The sequence below is a fragment of the Cyclopterus lumpus genome, chromosome 7, assembly GCF_009769545.1.
Source record: "Cyclopterus lumpus isolate fCycLum1 chromosome 7, fCycLum1.pri, whole genome shotgun sequence".
In the NCBI taxonomy this organism is placed as follows: Eukaryota; Metazoa; Chordata; class Actinopteri; order Perciformes; family Cyclopteridae; genus Cyclopterus; species Cyclopterus lumpus.
Genome location: NC_046972.1, coordinates 10,905,276 through 10,928,853, shown reverse-complemented (window position 1 = coordinate 10,928,853; position 23,578 = coordinate 10,905,276). Strand labels below are relative to the sequence as shown.

At 39.1% G+C, this 23,578-nt stretch overlaps 1 long non-coding RNA gene across 2 annotated transcripts in view; it reads left to right on the top strand.

Annotated features, from left to right (window-relative positions):
• Positions 1–23,578, top strand: part of LOC117733581 — a 32,771-nt gene that overhangs the window by 5,189 nt on the left and 4,004 nt on the right. Inside the window, exon 3 of one of the 2 annotated variants that reach the window (XR_004609751.1) lies at positions 3,421–3,871. The exons of the other annotated variant lie outside the window; for it this stretch is intronic. This is a non-coding gene — a long non-coding RNA (uncharacterized LOC117733581). Of the gene's footprint in view, positions 1–3,420; positions 3,872–23,578 lie in introns of those variants that run through there. 2 annotated transcript variants of the gene reach the window in all.

The following is a 23,578-nucleotide window of genomic DNA, read 5'->3' as shown; positions in this document are numbered from 1 at the left end:
GTTTGCGTAATTGTCTAAGAGGGGGACATCAGTCAAATAAGCAAATGAAATTGGAGCTGGCGCTGTAGAGTGGGGGTGCCCTTTTGTCTAGCTCAGTGTAATGCCATCTCTGTGCATTTCTGTCATGTAAGGATGATTTACCCAGAGATAGATGTTCTCAGACCTTTGCTCATGAACCTGAACTATTTGGTTCTGTATTTTTGCCCTTTTAAAGGTTAAGGAGTAAAACACGTCAGTCTCTTTGGATTGCTGTGCTGTCAGTTATTCTGTGTTAGATTGTTGAGTTTAAAAGCTGCTCTTGGAGTGGACTTAACTCTGATTGGGCGGAAAAAGTTGCTGTGTTACACATGGAAGATGTTTTTAGTAACATCTCTTCTTCACCATTCTCCTCATCCGACTGCGTTTTCGTTGGTAACCTGCTCCATTATATATCCCCCCCACTCCTCCAACCCCCTCCAGGGAGCCTTGGGAGGCAGAGAGCCATCACCATGGTGACCTGAACACAGATCCCCCACACACCGGTCCATTGTGACTGGCGTGCGTTGAGGTGAGAGGGAACCAAATGTCACAGCAACAGTTTTTTTTGGTGTTTTTGTTTTTGCTTCAATTCTCAATGGGATTGTTCTTCGATCCACACGCTCAGTTACACTGGAGAGACTATGGGAGTGAGGGAAACAAGTTTATTGGAGAAATGAATACACTGACATGGAAATGGACCGTAAATACTAATAAGTCTGTTTTTGTTTTCCTGTTGTCGTATTTAGCATCAGGGCAAAAACACCAAGGGGAGTGTCATTGATATTATCTGAAGCCCCAAGCCATTTTCTAGGTTTCTGCTCGAAATATCATACCCAAACTAAAAAGGGTGTAGCTCTGCAACCACAAAGGCTATTTGAATAATGTTGGTGTTATAATAAAGGCAACACATGTGGGCTTCTGTTCAGATGTGTACATATTAGTATATATGTTACTGGTTAAGAGTGAATAAAGATGAAAGACAGCAAAAGTTGAATTTCCAGGTTCGCCTAAGAAAAAAAGCACTTTCAGGATGATTATCTCTTTGAAAGATGCACAGAAACAGAAAAGCACATCAGATATCAGAGCACAATATGTGATCAGTCTCTCTGCAAAGTTTGACTTTGAAAAAGTAAAGCAGAACAAAGTTAGAGAGGTTTTAGTACAGATAAATTAGGCGAAATGGGCATTTGGGCAATTTGAATTTGTATGTACCAAACCATATATTTCACTTTTGTATTGCTTATGGTGTTGAATACATCCAAATATAGCAGTCTTTGTTGATTAGAAGAAGAAAAATTTATTTAAAAAAAAAAAAGGCGAAAAATAAGCAACATTTGTGACTGCAAGCGCTAAATCGATTCATGTTGCTGTGTTCTTTGGCTCATATCTCAGAGATGCTTTGGTGCAGAAGGATTTTGAAAATACATTTATAATCTGTGTGGAGTCCTCTTGCTTTTTGCTATCTGGCTTTTTCTGATAGCACCGAGCTACGGGTTGCTAGTTCCGGAAACGTGCTGAGTGGGCTGACTCCTGACAAAATGATGATTTATGATATTTTCATAATTCGTTCAGTTGGTGTTTGAGTTGTGTGGAAATGGCTTACTGAGTCTTGTAGCCCAAGTTCTCTTGTTTAATTTGATGTATAACATCAATATATTTGCTCATGTTTTTGTAAGATTTTACACAGTCTAACTATGATGTGTAAATAGGCGCCCAATTGGGCGCCATGGGGCTTAAAAGGTTAAAGGTGTTTGCAAATTCTCCAAATGGGCATAGCCCAAAGTAAAAGAAAATGTTTTTGATGATTTACTGTCTTCCTACACTTGTTTTGAATCACTCAATACGAAATTAAATCAGTAGCGGAGTATTGCAAATGGGAAGATAATTTACAAAAAAATAAGGTCATTTAATTTGGCAGTAAGTTTTTTAACAACATTGATACATTTAATATAAAACTTAACAAACCAACTCTCGTCGTCTCATGAACTCCAGTCTCAGTAAAGATATTCTTTCTAACTGGAATCCTTTGGTTACACACAGATTGTAGTTTGACCACAGAGGGCGGCGGGGACAAATCCAAGAAGATGACACTTTTTGACCTCCCAAATCTTGTCGAAACCCAAAGCTGGAAACTGGTTATATTTTGGTGTTTCAACAGAAGAGAAAATAGCAATTCCCTGGACTGCTCTCAGTCAACAGAGAGACACATTATTAAATGTGAACACATGATGTTCAATAACATAACCTGAGAGTACACAGATTTCCTGCCAGATATGTGGTGACACTAGAAGACCCCAAGGTCTAACTTGCCCCGTGCTTCACTGTACTTCTGCCATTGTGGCTCGTGATTAGCTTATAGGCATGCCCTTCTGGCTCTCGGTTTATGCTGACCTTTGACCTGTCTTGATCCAGGCAACATGCTATTGGCTACAAGCCTTGGAGAGGGTAGTGGGCATATAGATAACGTGGCACTGAAGAGGTGCAGCATATTTTGCCCCCAACCCTGAAGAAGATGTGGGCTGTGTCACATGACAGGTCCAGGCTTGCCCTCAGTCCCAGAGGTTCGGGGGGAAGGGTCATCCGGTGCCAGAGGGCACAAGGGTGGCTTCAAACACACAAACCTAACGTCTGGCATAATGTCTGAGCCTCTTGGCCTCTGCTCCATGTAGGATATCACCCCATAGCTCATACGATGGTAAGTAATAAAGTGATCTCTTATTATCTCAGTATTTCTATACTGTACATATTATTATACATATTTTTTTTGTTTCAGTTAGATATGCAGTGTGGATACTGCACACATATGCATTAACTCCCACAATAACATGTTTTATTATGCAGAAGTCTCATTAATATTTGTTGATATGTAGTTATAGCAGTCAGGTCTTTTCTTGCCAAGTCTGTACGAGTCTGCCATCTCGCTTCCCTGAGCAGATGCAAAGGTGCAGGTCCTGCGAGATCCTTTTATGTTTAGGGACCTCTCCTTGATCCTTTTACTGCGACCTAAACCACAACACAGCTCTGTCTCAATCAGCTCTTTGTTGTAATCCCACTTCAGAATTCCTCTTGGCTAAGGGAGTAAATAAATTTTTCAGCGTTTATTAGAATACAGCTTGCCAGAAGGGACTCCTCTCTCCTTTCTTATAGCTGCTCCAGTAATTAGCAAATTGATTAGGAGAACTTCAACACACCTCCTTGGCTCTTATCTCCCCATTCTAGGACAATATTGCGGTGCCATGGGACAGCGTAAATATTTTAAGGGAAACCCTCAGTGAATCTCATTAAATGGCTATGGGGCAGAGCAGCTGTCTCCTGCTGAAGGTCCCAGCCAATTTTCTAAACTATGATTAAAGAAAAGTTTTGGATTATTTAAACATGCCATGTCCTGTGGGTTTTTTTCAGTGCCACTGAAGACCTCTGTGATTCCCCCACCCCTCCGTGCCAGGACTGCTCTTCTCCCTTTGGATCTATTAGTTTGAAATCGTTTGGGTGACGACTCTTTGAAAGTGGTGGTCATTCTGGGATGCCATGTTCAAAATGAAACAAAGACCTCCCTTTTATGCACAAATGCTAATTAAATTTTTTACCCCCCCATCCCCAAGCTGCAGAGGGAGAGACTTGGTAGCAATTTGGCAGATAATCAAATTGCATTTTAAATGGAGCCGTTTAAAGATGACTGGAGTCTGCTCACAGGAAGACACTGGCACGAATTAAGCTTGAATGAACTGCTATGTGCATGGAGGAACAATACAACAACATTCACATCACAATAGGTAGCTGCATTTATGTAAATGGTCAACATGCAATGTTTGATTTATGTTTTTTTTAATTCATTAAAAGGAAACCAGGTTTGTTTTCTACAAATGCATACATGCAGGAATTCTGTTTTTCTTTTAATTATTATTTCACTCGAGCTAAGTGGCATTTTCGTCATTATCTGTCCTTACAATTTGACCAATTGAGGCTAAATGCTAATAAGACATGATTTGTGAACAGTTGCGGTACCTTGGAAACGTTTTGTTCTTAATTTTAGATTTTCAGCTTGACAGAAAGGGCAAACTGTGTGGAAATGTTGTCAACAGCTATGTTTGTCTACAAAAATCTGCGCTTAGAAGCTGTCCCCCCACATTTGGCATACATCATTAAGTTCTTCGTGGCCCATCAAATTGTTTATTCACACAGCATTCCAGTACATATTAGTGACATCTCGTTAGCAGGAAACAGAAAACTGACACAAAAAATTTGGGGAACAGGCCTGAATTGTTTATCCCCCCGAATAAGTAGAAAGTGTGATTCTCATGAAATGATAGAATTGGATCAAACTTGCAGCTCCCAAAGCCTCTCTCTCTCTCTCTCTCTCTCTCTCTCTAAAAAACTGAAAGCACCAAATGATCTGTTTAGTTTTCAACACCATTCTTACTCGGGCAACATTTCATGTAAAGTTTAACATTCATCACAAGTCCAATACAGCCATCAGAACTGCTTCATATCCATAAAACCCCATTATGGACAGCACAACAAGTGATGCTTGACTTGTAAGTTTAAAGGGTTTCTTAATTGTCTGTGATTTGCTGGCTGTACAGCAGTTACTGTGGAAGTGGCATAATGATCCTCCTCGGATGATACATTACTTTTCTGGCAACTTAATGCACCTTAACGCTGTGTGTATCTGTCCTCTGTTTCAGCTTTGCTTTTATTTCAGCGCCATAACAGACCGACAGAACAATGGTTTTGACCCGCCCACTACAGGTTGCACTTGAGTAGATGTAATCTGACCTCCTCCACCTTCTTTACAGATACCCACATCCAGAGATAGTCCCTTGAGATCTTTTCCAATGATCCCCCAAGGCAGTTTCTCTGTTTTCACTTTAGATTTGTGGTTAAAGCAGCTGAATACATTTAGAGAACTGTGAAGCACCAAAGCAGCTCTGCCTTACAGTATTAAATGTTCATTATTAAAGCATCTATCAGCACAGTAGGCCAGGGAAAAAAACTACCCCAGATTTTTCTTTTCTGATTGTATACAATTATCTTTATAGAACACATATACAAAAGATTCACTGAACATTTTGTTTTGTTAATAATGGAAGAATACCATTAATTCTATCAAACATTTATTTTTCGTTCAAATCTCAAAGTCATCATTTTTATAAACAAGCATATTTTTCAATAATAAGCATTACACAGATTTGTGTTGTTGATAAAAGCAACATTTAGGAGAAGGCATCCTAATTGGAGCAACACAATCCCTGTCTTATGATGTTGATTGACAAATATTGTTGCAAAGTTAATGACACAAGAGGGGATTTGATTGATCAAGTGGGTGACTGATCATAAAACTGCAGTCAATATTTGGCTGTAGCTTTATTTCCCGTCTGAACAACAGTGTGGCAGGATGTATGGCTAGACACACAAACACTGGCAAAACACATATTTACACTTCAGTCTCTCCTGAGCTTGATGCTGCTGCCTCTGTTTGCTATACAGTAAATAATATCCTATCATGCTAAAATGAACAGTCTTAGTGTATTTATTCAGTTGGTGCAAAGGGTATTGGTTAAATCTGACCAATTCTGGTGTAATTGGAATCAAAATCTCTCTCTAATTACTGTCCTGTGGTCCCTGTCCCCCTGCTGCAAATTATGGTATAAAAAGTCTCTTTTATTTATAGAAATAAAATGTTAGTTTTAGAGACAATAGGCTAGTTCTGTTTTAGGGTAGAGTAGACTTTATCTTTTTAATAAAAATGCCTTACTTGGTGAAAGTTTAATTAATAAGGGACTTAAAGCTAAGGAATGAGCAAGGGAGTTGGGTCTTTAAGGGGGTACTTATTTTTCCATCTGGGCTATCCTCCAAAAAAACTGTCAATTAGTGTGTTAAGCTGAAGAGACAAAAAACGTCATTAGTTCTTGCAAAAAGAATAATGGGTTTTAAAGGTTTTGCTTTAGAGGCAGGCCAAAAGCACAAGAGTGAGACTTATGTATTTTCTTGCAATTATAAAAGTTTGAAGGAAGGGTTTATTGTTCTAAGGTGCATGATTGAGGAAGCAGACACAGTGGGTTGTTTTTCTAAGTAACTGTGTACCTTAATTGTCTGAGATAAGACAAAATAAAATTAGTTGTATTTGGTGGAGTGAATCATAGTGTGTAGCATATATAATTTTCCAATTTTGATAGTTTCCTTGTGAGCAAACAATGCGGCTGTTGTTGATGATTTGGCTAGGCTTTTGGATCACGATTAGATGTCTCTATTCTATATGTCGTAAATTGTATGTGTGTGTCAGTGTATGCTGGCTTTCCTTACCCAGTAGTAATTCAGTTGTTAAAAGGCAGTACTGCATATGACTGCTTTGCCAAAGTCCCCCACAGTTCGCTTCCAGAAATAAAATAGTAGTTAATGCTATACAGAAAACTTTGAATTGTGAATTAATTGTTGTCATGGTCTTGCCGTCAGTTTGTAAAGACACATAAAGCAACTGTTGAGAGCTTCCTTCTGGTTTCTAGTAGTGATATTTGTTTAAATGAAGAAAAATAAATCCATTAAATATATAATTTCTGACAATTACAATGGCGGATACATTTGACCTCAGGACATCAATGACTACATCCTAAGAGTTAAAACCTTTTTTCTGTACAAGTTTAGAGACTTTTCAAAGTAGAAGTAAAAGTGTTTGCTTCAACCTTTTCCCATGGTCGGATGTTAAAAAAGTAAACAAAAATAATCGCAATAAATCATAATATCCAACCGCAATAATAGTAGGAAAGCTTCAAAAAACATAATACTGCTCTTTGCTAGTTGTCACTATTGAGAAGTGACAGATGGATTATTTTATCCAGTTACCTTGTTGAGACAATAGGGACTTGCCAACCTCTATGTAGCATCAAGCCATGCATATAATTACAGTAGACGCCTGTTATTTGGCAGAATTTGTACTTACAAAGAATTCCAAGCAGCTTATTCTAGCTGACAACAACAATAACATTTGCGTATGTCATGCTTTTCAGCCAGGGAACAATAAAAACCAAGTTGCCTTGCACCAGTCTGATTGTTGCTTTTTGTGGATCTCAGCAACAGGTTTTAAAAAAAACTTTTTTGGTATAAATTAATTGTGAATTGGCAGAGATGGCTTATTAGCTTTTCTAAGTAAATAGAAAACCACACATATTACATATTTCTTTGGTCATTTTCATAATTTAATTATTTACTTTTACAATTTTGATTGAATTTAAATGTAATAGAAAGGTCCTTACTATCCCAGTGGTGATTTATTTTTTAACATTTTTGTATTTTTAGATGCTTGGCATAAAATAAAGTTTAATACGAAGTATTATTCAACATACATTCACGCTTCAAGTTATATCATTGAAACAAACCCCTAATTAATCCCAGCAATACGGCTCTTTCCTTTAAAACTTGGATATCCTCAATGTGTTAGATCGTTAAGAGCATTGAGAGTGAAATGTATTTCACCTTGAAGAAATACTTAGTAAATGTGATGAGGTAACCTGTAAATGAGTAGGGTCCTTTTTGCAATGAACTTCCTACCTTGCAGATCACCATTTTAAGTTATTTTTTTTCATGCAGGCAGAAAGTGTGACAGTGGTGCTTAGATGAGGCTTACATAACCGGTCATCGTGCAAGAGTTTTCAGGCGCAGAGCCCAAAATATGTCATTGACTTGTGCCATACACAACAGGAGATGGTTTTTGCATCACAGTGTGTGTGCTAGTAAATGATTGGTTACAGGAGATTCTCCAATAAATTAATTGTTTCCACTTCATGGTTAAGTATGTGCTACTCTTCCAAATCGAGTGCTGGTACTTGGTTATTACACTTTAATAGCTCGCTTGCCAAACTAACGATATATTACTCCATGTGCTGGCTCAGATCAGAGAAGATGAATTGGCTATTAATTAGAGTTGCACTGAGAGGGCACAGGGGAGAGACTACTCATAGCCTTGCAATCAGTGTCTACGGGGGCCCTTTTCTGACTAGGACAGCCAGGGCAGGACCAGGTCACCGGGTGTTATCATGAAAACCATTGAATCCGGCGCAAGAAGCAGCATCAAACATGGCCACCATCTTGTTGAGTCAAACGAAGGACAAGGGACTTTAACATCGCACAGCTGCAATTTCATCTGAAGGTTTTAGTCAGTGTGAACAGAATGGCAGAGATGTGTGGGAGGGTGTTTGGCTCCGTGAAGCTCCTTAACAAAAGCTTCACGTCCGAAGGACTTTGAATTAGAAAGTTATGGAGGAAATATTTGACGGGCAGAGATGATTTGTTGGGAATATTATTGTTTGGCTCACTTTTCTTATGCAGCTTCTGAATTAGCCCTTTTATCACAATTAATTAAGCTTGCCTATAGGAGATGTTCCATCTTGAGCTCATCCACACAGGATAAATAAGTCAAAGCAGCAGGATATATGTCCCTTTATTGGCTGACTTGATCTCGGAAGCATCTGTAGTGGGGGTAGGCTGTCTCTGTGGTGCAACTTTGTGGAAGAGTCTTTGCCATCACTCACTTTGAATGCTTCTTTTATGACTCGTTTTGTTAAAAACCTCTTTTTTTAATGCAAGGTATCAGGAGTTATGGCCTGTCTATGCAAATTAGGAAATTTTGACAGTTTGTTATTCATGTCATCGCCTTTTTAAACACTTAAGGGCAATAAATTTCACCGTGACAGGCTGCTCCGAAATTGCCACTAAATATTATTAAATATTTTAACAAGTTCCTTGTAAATATGCCTTAAATGTTTGAACGATGGGCAGGAAGAAAAATGGCTTTGCATCAACTTATTAGAGGCTATAAAAGTGGCAGTGATTTATCGTGGATGTGGAGCAACTCAGGCCATCTTTTTTTTTGTTTAGCTTATTCTCTGAGCTTGCTTTGTCCTGATGTGCACATTAAAGAGAGATGCATCATGTTAAAAGCCTGCAGTTTCACAACTCGTGAAAATGTTCACAGTTGACATTGTTGTACCTGTGGTCCTTGAAAGACAGAGCGATATATGGCAACAGCATTTTAGCGTTTTAAAGCTTCTCGTACCCATTTACAGTTTCACATGTTGTGATATCACTGGCTATATAGTGTGTTTATCAAGAAATCCAGTTGAATTGGTTTAATGTTGATCTGAGGTGAAATAACTCAGACAGCGTTTATTTCCCTCTTTAATTTAATATTGTTTGCCACCTGTTATTTAAGGTTCAGTATAAAATCAGACTATTCTCATGCCCATTTAAAGGACGCAAGTTTTGTCCATAAAATAAACGTAATCTGTCTCTGCATGACAAGTTATCTGCAGCATTGTAATGCCTCAGCCTTGTGACAGTGATCCCCAGATAGCTTCTCATTCTTCAGTGTCCTCCAGCTTCTGCCTGGCTGTATTACTGTCTGCCCATGACAATGATGGTGTTGGTTTGATATGAATCGGAACAATCTGTCTGCTGTGTTACTTCTAGATGTATAATAATCAATAATTTTCTCTGGTAATGCTAGTCTCAAATCTCTTTAATTACAAAGTCAAGCTACAAAGAGAAGCTGAGCAGTCTAAAAATAGTTTGAGATGCGACACAGTGTTGTTGTTTGTGGTGCACCTTTCCAATTGTCAGGGCTGGGAAATGAGCATCACATCAGGGTCATTGAGAGTAGCACAACTGTGTTGCAGAGGACTGATGTTTTACACTCGCAGTATGCAGATTCCTTCAGCCACCTTCCAGCTTTCAAATTCAGAAGTCAACTTTTTTCCTGACTAGCCTATCATTTTGTGACTTAAAGTGGTTTCTTGATTTATTGCACTTTAATTACGATCTTTATTAACTCTTAAGGGAGGAAATGGGGTCGGCCAGCACCCGCATAGACAGAGAAAAGAAGGAAGGAAAAAAGAAAAAGAAAAACACATCTTGACACAAAACAGGACAAAAAATATATAAACATTGAATGAAGTCATAAAACACACGTATCAAAAGCTCCGACTGTACAGTTACCTCTGTGGTTTTATTATGTAGTCTCATCGTCACTAAAGAGCTATCAAAAAGCCTGGTGCATATTTTTTATAACATGCATCTGCTCGATGCGCAATGCTTTCAGAGCATTATCTGCTTTTCTTTACACTCATCTGGCTATTTCACGCATTCTCTGCAGACCTGACTGGCACCGTACCGTACATTCTTCATCATCAGGGCTCCTGAGATGCACAGCAAGCAAAAGGAAAAAAAAGCTCTGCACAACTGGGTCACAAATCAACAGATTAGCATTTAGTAGGGTTGCAAAATTCCGGGAATATTCAAAGTTGGAAACTTTCCACGGGAATTAACAGGAATAAAGAGGAATATACGGGAATTAACGGGAATTAACAGGAATAAACTGGGATTTTTGGGTTATTTTAACTGTATGTACCTTGTCATAAGCAGACATGCATGCAAACATTTATAATACAACTTTTAAAAATGACATTTTGGACTTTTTTGACATTTTGTGAGTAGAACTTTATTCTTTCATCGAACAACAAAAACATGAACGTTGAATAAAAAAGGTGTACAATGTTCCCAACCAGCTGCATTCAGGGTCCAGCTGAGCTAGGCGTACATAGTCTTGTTCTCAACTACATTTAAGTTCCCTGTTGTATGCTTTTGCAAAAAAACTTAGGCACATTTTTTTTTTTCAAAATTCCCAAAATTCCCGAGCCAAAATTCCCGTGGAAACTTTCCGCCCCTTTGCAACCCTAGCATTTAGTACATTTTTTAAAGGAGCATTACCTACTCAATATTATCTTTTTATGCTTTATTTATACTGCAACATTGTAGTTCTGTAATCTGATCCACGAGACATCTTTATCTAATCCGTTGTGTTGTTTGTTTGATGCTCATTATCATATTGTGACTCGCTGCCTTGGCTCCTTGATGCTCTTTTTAAATACTTGGGTATAGAGAAGGCAGGCATGGGCCATGTAATCCACAGACCCCTCACTGTTTTGGTTGGAAGCCTACTACGGTACTCTACAAATCTCAGCGCTGTCTGTGCGCATCACTCTTACTGGTTAGTGTGACGTGACGGCTGCCATGTCAGCAACATGGCACATCTCTGTTCTCCCTCTCTGGAGCCCTCTGCGAGTTTTCCCTGGGGTTGGCAGAATACGAGTGCCCCCTTGTCTGACTGGCTATAACCTTGCCACCAGCTTGTGCATGCGTGCATGTGTTTTTTCCAACTCTAAAGACTTGAACAATGATGACTCAAGCCACGCAGAGTACACCTCAGGGAAAATACAGTGGAAATAAAAATAACAAGTGGATTTTTGACTGCAGTCAGATGTGAGAGGAGGCACGCTGGCACTCGGCTAAAAGCCGGAGCAGATTCAGCCCCCCCAGTTCATTAGATTAGGCTGTCTCGTGTTCAGGAAGTGCTGAAAGGCACTGCAGATTGTATCTGCACAGAATGCTGTCCTTTACATCCAGAGACAGTTGCCAGTCCCAGTCTTTGAAATTCCAAAGTAGTTCTCAATCCAGTTATGGACTGATATCGTGGTTGTCTCTTTGTGGCCCTCCTGCTGAGGGTTCTTATTAGAAGTGTTAATATGAAGATGCCTGTGTTGGTATTTCTGTGGTTGCTCATCTGCACACCGCAGATGAATTTCTCTAAATTATTTATTTTCCTGACACCACCATATGGTGCTGTAGCTTGTTTGTCTTGGAGCATTCTGGAGAAATGCAAGACCTAGACGGGATTACTCCTTGTGTGTATACATGGGAGACCCTCTTCAAACAATGCCAGTTTTTTGTTATTTCTTTTGCTGGGTGGGCTCTGTTGATGCAATTCTGTGCAACCCTCGACAAGAGTTCTCTCCTCATCTATTTGAGAGCAAAGAGATAATAAACATAATTGGGCCAAAATGCGGAGATGTTTAAAAGAGATGTACAGAGACCCCTGACATTGCTCTGCAGTTCATGGGCCAACTGAAAGAGAAGCAGGAAGGGCCTTGGAAAAATTGGGTCCTGATCTTCTTCGAAATGCCACAATTAATTGCTATGCGTTGTCCCCAATGCATGGATGATTAAATGCGCTCCTAAACTGCCCTGATTTGTGGGGGCACCTTGCCGATTTTATTTGCCACTGTTAACATTTTCATCCCTGCATTATGCATGGTGCTGTGGGGCAAGGAAGTGCTGCAAACAAATGGCCTGAGGGATCGCCGTAAACACAGCATGCCATAAGGGGGAGAAGACTAACAGTTCAGCACCGCCTCCCTCAGCCGGTCTTCTTCTGACAAACTAGACAGCCCCTCTGCAGCTTAGCAGAGCAGTACAGTGTGGTTATCAATGTCAGTTACCTCAGCTATTCAAAAACGTTGACTGCAAATCACCATATATATATATATGTATATATATGTATATATATATACATATATATATTGAGAATGGAAGGACAGGGTTGGGGTTTGATCAAATGGAATATGCTCATCTGTATCTTTATTAATCAACAACGAATGCACGTCTCATAGAATATTTCTATCCAACTAATTGAATACGATTGCTCCTCCTTCAGCATGTATAGGCTGAGGTCACTTACACTAGTTAATTCTGACAGCGAAAGCAATGTGGTGCTGGTTCCTTTGTGTTTAGGGATTTTAATTCCTCATTGCAATAATCAGTGACTGATGGGAGCCCTAGTGCTTTATGAAGGCATGCCAAGTGACATGTGCTCCCTTTTGAACATGAAACACTCAGAGTAGAAATATGAATTTTCACATTAGAGGCATACTAACTCTGCGATTAGGATTTCCTTGATCTGGGATCTTGGCTGTTAGAAGTGCAACGCTGCACACATGGCCTGCCCGAGTTGTCAGCTGTCATGGCATTGGCCCAGAGCCTTACACTTGGCAGGTCTCCACCCTCTCACCTCCGGCTGACTATGCAAATACAGGCAAACGATGTGTAGCCACTGGACAGCTCTGTATCACTCGTGTAATTCCCTGTAGTTAAAAAAACAAAAAAAACATGGGCCTGGTGTAAGTTGATCATCATAATGATGCTTCTTTCACAATGAGTCTGCTGTTTTGACAGTTCTTCATTTAAAGTCATAAACCAGTCCATCCTCTCAAGTTCTAGGCACTATGTGCAGTTGTTTCTAACTCAGCCCCTTGCCATCAAAGCGCTCTGCATGGCATTAACAATAACTAATGCACCAGGCAATGGAAGGAGGGCAGATATTGTTTTTTATGGCCTGACCTTTGAGACATTATTATTTTTTTGATGAATAACTGTTTACTCTGAATGCGGGCATTAAACAAGTTTCCTCAAGGTTTGCAGTCATCGTCCCTGACACAAATGGCAAAACAAAAACATCTCATCCTGTGCACATGCAAAGTGGAGAGAGCTGTCGGTGGATATGAAAAGTCTCTTTTAGTGGACTGGAGAGTAGTGTTAAATAGGTGGCAACCAGTTCATTAGGATGCCTTTCAGAGCATGAAAAATGACCTTTTCCCTTGTAATTGTAGTCTGAGTTCATAGATAGTTGACTGGAACCAGAGCATACTGTACGTTGACAAGGATCACTGGAAACAATTAGCATTGCAACTCAGCAGCAAGCAGCTTCCAGTTACCACTTTTTACACCTTCTTGTTGAAATGCCAGTCTGATTGATTACATGTGACAGATAAGTTTAGCATACACACATACATCATTTAATTTACCAAGTGCATTGCACTGAATCTAATACTTTATTAGTCTCATGGCATGTCTTAAAAAATTGTTTTACAAAAACAGTCTGAAGTGTATTGTATTGCGACATAATAATAACTTTACATAGATGATAATGATATATTATGTAAAACTAGCTTTATAGTGTTGACTTTTAAATGTATTTGTTGTGCAAAAATGATCAGACTTGGTGGGAGCCAGCACATAACATTGATATGACACTAAATATCAATATTTACTTCTCAGATAAATGTGAAAGCACAATTTATGATCCAAATATTATCGAAAGGGTAGACTCACCAGCAGAAGTCAAGACACCACATAGGAACCTGCTTTCACCGCCATACAGGGGGAACGAGATTTCAATACAAAGAGGTCAACAAAACGAGATCTAAACAAACATTTTAATCACAAGTGTAGTCTTTTTTTTTTGGGCACTTTATTATTACTAGTTTAATCGTGACTTATTGTACTTCTATGTACCACAATTACAATGTTCGGAATAATTTTACTTAGCATTTGGGTTCAAATACTCCATTCTATTTGTCTCTCGGTTATACAACTCCTGAGGCCTTTGATAATAATAATAATAATAATAATGCATTTAATTTATATAGCGCTTTTCATAATACTCAAAGACACTTCACATAATTAAAACATCCTAAAAGCTAAAAATAAATAAATAAGAATAGCTAAAATACAGGTAAAACAAATAAAACAAATAACTAGGGACTTTCTGAGTCGCTCGGACCCTGATAAGAAAACAAAAACAAAAACAAACAATCACACATTAAAAGCAGTTCTGAACAGGTGGGTTTTGATTTGCGATTTGAATGAGGAAAGATCAGTGCAGTCTGGGATCAGTTTGGGGAGAGAGTTCCAGAGGGAGGGGGCAGATATGGAGAAGGCTCTGTCACCCCACGTCCGGTGCTTGGTCCTATGTGGGATGGCCAGGAGGTCGGCATCAGAGGAGCGGAGCTGACGGGATGGAGTGTGGTGGTGGAGCAGGTCGGTGAGGTAGGAGGGGGCCTGATTATGGAGGGCTTTGTGAGTGAGGAGAAGGATTTTGTATTGGATCCGTTGAGGGACGGGGAGCCAGTGAAGGCTCTGGAGAACAGGGGTGATGTGATCTGATGTACTGGTTTAAGGTTATCAATTCAATAGAAAAACATACAATGTTCAATGTATGCTTTTTCAACACACTCTTCTCAATCCAGAGTCTGAGGGGAGTGCAGGGTACCCATGACACTTGTGGAAAGCATCAACAATGTGTTAGTCGATATTCATGTAGAGCTTTTCTTTTGCAATGTTTGTTGCCACATTTAAGTTGAGGTTATAGCTAGAATAAAGCATACATACAGTATATGTCACCATTTTGGATCACTTCTCTTGTTTTGAATCTTTATTGCTGTCATCAGAAGAAATAACCCCCCTACTCTGTGGTGTTTTGATAAGGCAAATCTGATGTGGTTGACGAGAGCAAATATTTAAGGTATCTGCAAATGTGATGCACATCTGTCAAACAGCCCAAGGGTGAAAACCAGCACATAACAAGGCAACAAATGCTGATCTGGGACTTCTCTGCGGCAAAATAAAATATGGCTCAAGTTTTCATTAAGGTGCTATTGATTAGCTTTTCCTGGCAATGAATTATGGACAACATTAAATAAAAGGGAAATATTTTTATGACTTTACTTAAGCCATGCCAGATTCCCTTTTGCCTCTGGTATGCTCCCCCTGACAGGCATTTTGTTTACTCTCAAATTTGTGTGGCTTTTGTGAGACCTAGACTAAGTGAGAAAAAAAAAAAACGTGTTTCACTTTAATAACCTTTCACATTTTATGTGTGTAAGATTATTTGGAGTTGATTTTAAGAATACAATTTCTTTGTTGTTAAAGGAACAATGTTGTTGTTCAGACTCCCCCCATTGTTATAACTACTTAAAGTGTAAATATACATAGAAAGTAGAGAACAACCATGCAACATAATCTGGGTCGCTGCTCTCCCCTCATATTCTGTTTTATTCCAAAATATTATATTTTCATGGAAATGATGTGGTTTATAAAGGTTGTGGCCTGTACCCGGGGATAGCAATTGGATATTCTCGGCACTATATCTTGAAATATTAGGACAGAGATCTTTCGTGCTGATGAAGCCACGTGGACGAATGAGGAATCTTTTTTGTCAAAAACAGGAAGTTCATTCGCATTTGATTTACTTTGACTTCTCGATATCCTTGGTGACTTTTGTCCAGATTATCTGTCTTTACCCGAGTCTTCACCTTACTGTATACCTTCATAAACGTTGCTGCACCCCCACACTGTGGCATCAGCGATCTAATAAACAGCCTATTATAATTGCTCTCGCATTCCTCATAAACTTTATTCTCATACGTCCTCCACTGCTATGGCACTGGCTCTGGTGGCCAGGAAGAAGGAAACAAAACACCAAAGTGATACAATTGTAAATTCTGAGCCATGTGGTCAAATACAAGGTACATAATAACACAAATAAAATATTTATTTTTTTGTTGGAAAAAACACAAGCAGAAGACCTGTAACAGACACAACAACATATTTACTCTTTATTTGTCGTGAACACCCACATAGGAACGGCTTCTTTCATATTCCCTCAGAGTACACAATCTTGGCACTGGTTTTGACGTTAGCATCACTGGAATGTACGAACTGTTGAAGCTATATATTAGTATAATTACATCTCTCTATAGTAAATGATTGTTCAACCTGTCTGTCCTGTTTTGCGTTCTTAAACTAATCCATTCTTCCAGCATCTAAATGTCGTTTTTTCCTCTGGGACAAGTTGCCCGACCAGTTTTCTCAACTGGAACATTTCTTTTCTTCATTTTGTCAGGTTTTATCACAAGTTGTGACTCGTTGAGCACAATGTAGCGAATGCTTAGACACAGAGTTATACATGTGTTAATACTTAAAATAAAATGTCCAGATTGTATATTTATGCCATTGTTGTGTTTATGAACCAAAAGAGGATAGAACAGTCCTCAGTGACATAATATGAGAGGTTTCAGTAGATTCATAGCAATGATGCTACTCAACTATTTAGCCCGCTTGAATTTGGCCAACTCGCACGCTTTGTGGAGTAAGAGCTTTTATCCTACCTGGCGCATGAAGTCCTTTTAGCTGCATGTCTCAGAAGGAGCATTCAATGCGTACTGTGTGCTTGTTTCCAGAAGACACACACGCACAAGGATGTTCGTGACATTTGCGTCATCAACAAATAAACAATACATTTTTTACATTGTGTTTTTTTTATAGAATTGCAACCACACCTACAAGTAATTAAACTACGTGCTGTATGAGCTCTTATGTTCAGTGTGTTCTCTTAACTGGTATTGTTGCATTTAGACAGGTATGGATTAAAGCAATACCAGACATCAACAGCATAACTAAAGTACTGACACTAATTCCTCAAGGAGAATGACCAAAAGAACATGAAACCTCAGACAGAACATTTTTTCAGACTGCATACAGGTGGATAGTACTTAGTATTAATTTGCCTTTCACTGATCACAGGCATTAAACATGTGTCTTTACTCATAATTCATTTCAATTCTGATGGCTGGACAGAGAAGTAATTACAATAGGGTCTGGCAGTTTGTTACTTTAACTGCTTTAAAACTACAGTTGGTGACTTTAATTAAAAAAAAGGTTTTGTAATATTTGCTCAAACTGTTACTATAGCCTGACAGAAGTGCATGAGACCGATAAACTGTGAATAAATCAGGTTCCTCTGGCTTTTCTTTGTGCTCCTAATGGAATTTACAAGAATCCACCGCACCCGAAGGAAAACAACCAATAAGAACTGAAGAGAACCGAACCCAGTGTCATTCACTGCTCATGAAGCTCCTGAACTTTAATCAAACCTTCAAACTAGGCAGCGCTGATCCAATATGATCAAGACTCTGATTTCTTGCTTTGAATGTTTTCAGAAACACATTTTAGTGCTCTGTTTAGCTGTACTGCAACCCAGAACGAAGCAACGCCCACCCACCGTATCGGTATATTTAATTAAAAAAAAGAATATGCACACTGAAAAAAACTTTTCTCAGCTGTATGCAAGACACCTGGAGCTTAGTCTTATGTCATGTTTCCTTTTACTGTGGTGGAATAAGAGCTCACGGATTTAAATGCTATGTTTTTAAACAGATAGCTATTTTATTGTTTTAGATCATTTACAAGGTATACAGCTTTGAAATCTGACTTTGTAGTTCATTAAGTTGCCACATAATGACAATCAAGAAATGACAAATTTGGTATAAAGCTGCGGTGCATAGTTAATAGAAAATGTTTTAGATGTGACAGTGCTTTATAAAAGAACGCCATGACTGCTAGCTTCTCTTCAGTGTTCAGACTGCAGGCACTTAGTGCACCAGGTGTTTTGCACAAGATTTTTCCACAAGACAAATGGAAAAGTGCCATATCCTTTAAACATCCCATTAATATGTCTTATAAGACTCAGTACAACTGAGCACCAAAAGCTCAATTTTATTACAGTTTCTTGTCTTTGTCAGGCATAGCTTCCAGTTTACGTTTTCAGGTAATTATAGAGCTATGCACACTAGAGTGGCACAAATTAGCACTTTGGGCGAAGAATCAGTTGGCTGGATGCCCATCATTGCCTGAATGGCCTGGCCATGATAAACACACAAGCACAAATCCCTGTAAAAGGCCCCCAAAGTGTGCGTCAACATTTTAATGGAGGATGTGTCTTGGCCCCGCATTACTGTGATTAAAGACTGAATCAAAAACGTAACATAGAACTGTTACCGGACAGTTTTTACTGAAAACTAAGACAGTTATGGACCACCATTTCCTCTGATTTCATACAATAAATTCTGGTTATATTGTGCTTTAGTAACAGAAGAACCCTGAAGAGTTATTTGAAAAAAACAGGACTGAGCTGAGAAGTTATCATGGAGGACCTCAAAACACAGCTAATGTCAAAGGATGTTTTGACCTAAATCCTTTGGGTCCACTATCTTTTCTAGTAGTGCGCCTGTTTTGTTATGGCTATATTGCTTCTTTCTAGATGGATGTACTGTAAATCATCGTTCCAGTAAATGTTGAATCGAGAGGACAGCTTTAAAAAGGCTGAGCCTTTAGACTATGCAAGTGCTTGATGGGTGTGAGGGGTTTGATGTGGTCTGAAGTGTTTTCTATCATAGATGCCATGGAACAAAACTCATGGCTGTACTGTATGCTCTAACAGCTGAAGCTCATGGTAGGAACTGCAGGACAGAGAGCAGCGATTCCTCCTTATTACATTTTGAATTTCATCCCAGCTGATTGAAGTATCAGCATATTGCTGCCATATTCCCTTCCACAAGAGCCCACAGTTTTAATAATTTGCAGAATGAAGGGGGCTGATGAGAGGTTATCTGAGTCACTTGCATTCGTTTAATCTCTGAAGCTAAGAAAGCAGTGTTGAGAGCCGACAACTGACGCCCTATCAGACAGTCTGTGTTAATGCACACTGTGTAACCGGTATGTGTACTGTATGTATACAGTCATCAATACATGCCAAGAAATACTATATGTTCTACGTTTACAGTATTATCATGTGGAGGAAAAATAACAATAAGTAATCTCATGTCATTTAGCTGTTCTATGCAAAGTTAATGTAATCCTCTAATGTTTAGTGTAACACATCAATCATGCAAAAATCTATTGTTGCATTAGCCTTGAAAGAACAATAATAATAAAAATGCTATAATGGTTTTAGCTTCCTTTCCATAAATCATACTTGGGGGTTGGGGTGTGGGGAGGGGGCATCTTAACTTGCCACTTCAGCTCATCTGTGCATTTGAAAGGATGCTAAATACTGATATGATATTGAGCAATAACCGGAGCCGCAGTTGGTCACTTTCAACCTGAAGTGGTTTGAAATACTGCGTGACACAGTCAGTCGCTGCTTCTAACAGAAGTTGACCCAACACCTTCTACGATGACATAAAGCAGTTTTCTGTTCAATAGCCACTCAACAATAGACTGTAAATCAACAGTAAATGCATAAAAACAGTGCAAAGCGAAAGATTTATTGTAACACCGCAAATCCTTTTAAACAAATATTAAAATAACACCCAAATCAGCCGGAACGCCATTTAACAGGTCATGCTCACTTCAGCTTTGAGCTGAGCCGTGGTAGCTGACAGGCTGTCAGAATTTACATCGATATTAACGTTTGATTAATAACATAGCTCTCACTCTCAAGATGGGTGATGTTCTAAGTGTATATGTCTGTGATGATGAACAAAATGCAAATAGAATCAACACATGATTGGAGCACAATGTTTTTTTTCCCAATGGTTAACCAGCACATTTGGATACATATATGAATGTAAAAGTACAACGGTTAAGCATCTTCTGTTCAATAATGTGTCATCATACAAACAGCATGTGGCCAAACAAATACGTAGAGAGGGGATTGCTGTAGAGCACAGCTTTCAGATTTGATAAGCGGAAGTGCAGTTCTACCATGTGGTTTCAACCTGGGACCTTTCCAAGTGCTTGTCAGAGTAGTGCTCAGAGTACTGCCTAAAGAGGCTTTTGATTTCACAGAGAATACACTCTTCCCAGGAAGTGGGTGGAGAAGATAATTCTCCAAAAGGGGAAGAAAAGAAAAAATAGAAAACTAGAGAATTAATAAACCTTTTGAGTCTGCGTAATCATTCATTTTGAACTTCAACTAAACAGAGCAACAAAACAAATCATTTTTGGGGAAAGAATACATGTATTTTAATGCCCTCAAGCAAAACTAATTAAAGACGACACCTCATTTACATAAATAAGCATTATAATTTGCATGCATGCACGAGGGAATAGAGTCAGAAAAGAAAGCAATATTTTGCAGTCTGCTAATTTCATTTTATTCAGGATTTAAGCTTAATAAAGATTCATTTTGAAAGGGAAAGGAAAATAATCAAAGGGGAAATTTAAACTATCTCCAAAGATGCAGAAGCCCTCTATTGAAAGGGCTCTTTCCGAGTCACCAGATGACTCCTAATCTGGAGTGGCACTTCCTGGCCCAGCTCCAACACCAACTCCTTGAAAGGTAAAAAAAAAATTTAGAGCCCAATTTATTAGTATGCAGTTCTGGCATCGGGTAGAGAATTAATGGCGGTGACTGATAATGACTGTAATCGTGGCACAAATGGGGTGTTGAAATAGCAAACAACGGGCACAAGGCATGTAATGGGGATTTTATTAATTACCCGAGGTCCCTAGCATGAGCAGTCTGCAGGATTTACTGTGGCCGTGCCAGCCGGTCGAGGAGGGGTCGGCGAGTCTAATCTGACAATGAATGGGTCACTATACAGAGACTGCAGTGTGGGCAGAATGAAGGAACGTGGCATGCTACTGTACTTGCTGAAAAACTGCTATATAATATTGTGAACGTTTTTAGTATTGAAAAGATGAGAGGTGTTGTATACTCAGGTTTTGGGGCTTAGTTAACATCGAACATCAGAGTCGGTGAGCACAGTACTTTTCAGTGAATGGCTACACGCTGGGCGAAAGCAAAAAAGAAGTACATTTGCACATTCAGCAAGTGTTTAGTCACAAAAGAAAACAGATCAAAAGAGCAGAAATAATTCAGATAAATTACCTGCTATCTTTTTTGATTAAGTTTTATAGTAAATGCATTCACCTACAATGAAATCAGCTCTCTCTATCTCTTCGCTGGCTATTAGAAAAAGAAATCAACATATGGTAGCACTGTCAGGTAGGATAGCCCATTCACACATCAACTCATCAACAAGAGAGGATTGATTAAAAGTCCTTTTTATTACTCACTGCATCCTTAATGGACGCTAGACTTTCAAAATGGAAGAAACAATTAGAGTTTTACTGCTTTGTGGGCACTACTGATTTATATAAATCACTGCACGGGTGTAAATTTTCCAATAAAAGACTGAACCACTCCTAGCATACATAATCAACGTGTCCACACTTGGTACATACTCTAGACTTGCACAATCTCTTTAAATTGGTAGGACTCAACAGTCACACCAATTCAAGCAACCAATCAACAGATTGGGTCTGCTTGATGGAATTTCTAAACTGTTTCTATATGCTCTACCACTAGTAATCATACCCTGAGCTTTCTGCCCCAAAACAAATCTCCACCAAGGCAAACAAACATGGCTATGGCTTCTTGTATTTCAGTGCTGGAGGAAGATGAAATTGGAGTTTGCTGTAGTTCATTTAGAGTAGGTATTAAGAGCGTAGTGGTTTCCCCCTCAGAAGCTTGGTTTGTCCAGGCATGTGAGAACATTGTCACTGTATTCAGATGTTCAAAGCTAGTGAGATGTATTTGACAAGGAGGTTCATCTGGAGTCATTTTGACACCAAATGTAACAACTATTTTCATATGATTTTGATGATAAAGATGCTTGAAATTTAGCTTTATGAAGGCACACAGTCACTGGGTGACATTGAAACATGGAGTAGGTGCAGCCATGTTATGCAATATAAAATGCCACTCCCTGTTATACAATCAATAACGTTTAAAATAGCAACTTAAATTGTCTGGGTACCGAGGTGCTGTTAAAGTGATCTTTGGCGTATCAAACAACTACCCTCTTTAGGCTTGAAAAGTCGCCGTAAAACAAAAGTTACAAGTTGTTCTTCTTACTGAAAAAGCGGTGGTGGTGGTCAGCGTGATTCATACAAGTTAGAATTAATCCTTAATCGGGGAAATGTTTAAACAGAAGACGAAAAGGTAATAAAACATCCCGAAAACTGAAAGCCAATGCATAGTTTACTTGTCTGCGTGTGCGTATGATCAGTACGGAATTACCATTTCGACAACGCCCGACTCGGCCCAGGATTAGTTTACCTTAAAAAAGGTATTCTGTTTCTGTCATCACAAAGATGTTTTATTGCTAATGTCAAAAGTGCCATAACCGACAGATCCGCCTGCTCTTTAATTCACACACATACCATCTAGGGGTGTGGAGTGAGCTTACCAGACCTCAACTGCTTCTCATCTTTGCTTGAGGCTACCGGCTCAAGGCTACATTAGCTACTAGCACAAGACTCAAGAATCTCAGACTGAGGGGTCGGTGGTTGAGCTGTATTGTGGGTACTGCAGCCATTAGTTGTTGACAAGGAAGGAGGATGTGTTGATTAAAAAGGGTGACATCTCTGGTTGTCATGCATCGATTTAGATCCTTTTTTGTGTTGTTGCTTGGACTGCTAGGACCTAATAAAGTTATGCCATGAAAACTTTGGCTCTAAACTTCCAACACGGTGGTGTGAGCAGCCAAAAGTCAACAGCTGACACCACAGGTGGTGCAGTCTGAGTGAAACTTAAACTAATATGTGGATCTAACAGAATTTGTCCTAAATGCACTGTCGGTATAGAAAGCAAAGGCTCTACTTTTACTCTTTCATCACATACACACACACACACACACACACACACACACACACACACACACACACACACACACACACACACACACACACACACACTGAAACTAGTCATCTGGATTTTATTTCAGTGTACAACTAGGAGTTGGATCTGGAGTGAAGATATGAGCAGCGTGGTAAAGGCACACAATGTTTCTATGTCCAGATTGTAAAAAACCCTAACAACAGATATAAAATGCCATTTAGATCAAGTGTTCTTCAAAGAAACCTATACATTTAACATTCTTATTAAAGCTGGTTATTTTTCTGTCAACAAGGACTCTAAAGTAAAAAGAAAAAACATTCATAAGGTGCCAGGTGCACATTGACCACAAATGCCTTTTTGCTCAAGTCACATTGCGTGACAAAGGTGTGTGTATATTGTACAGTATATTTATCTACCTTTGCCTAAGGG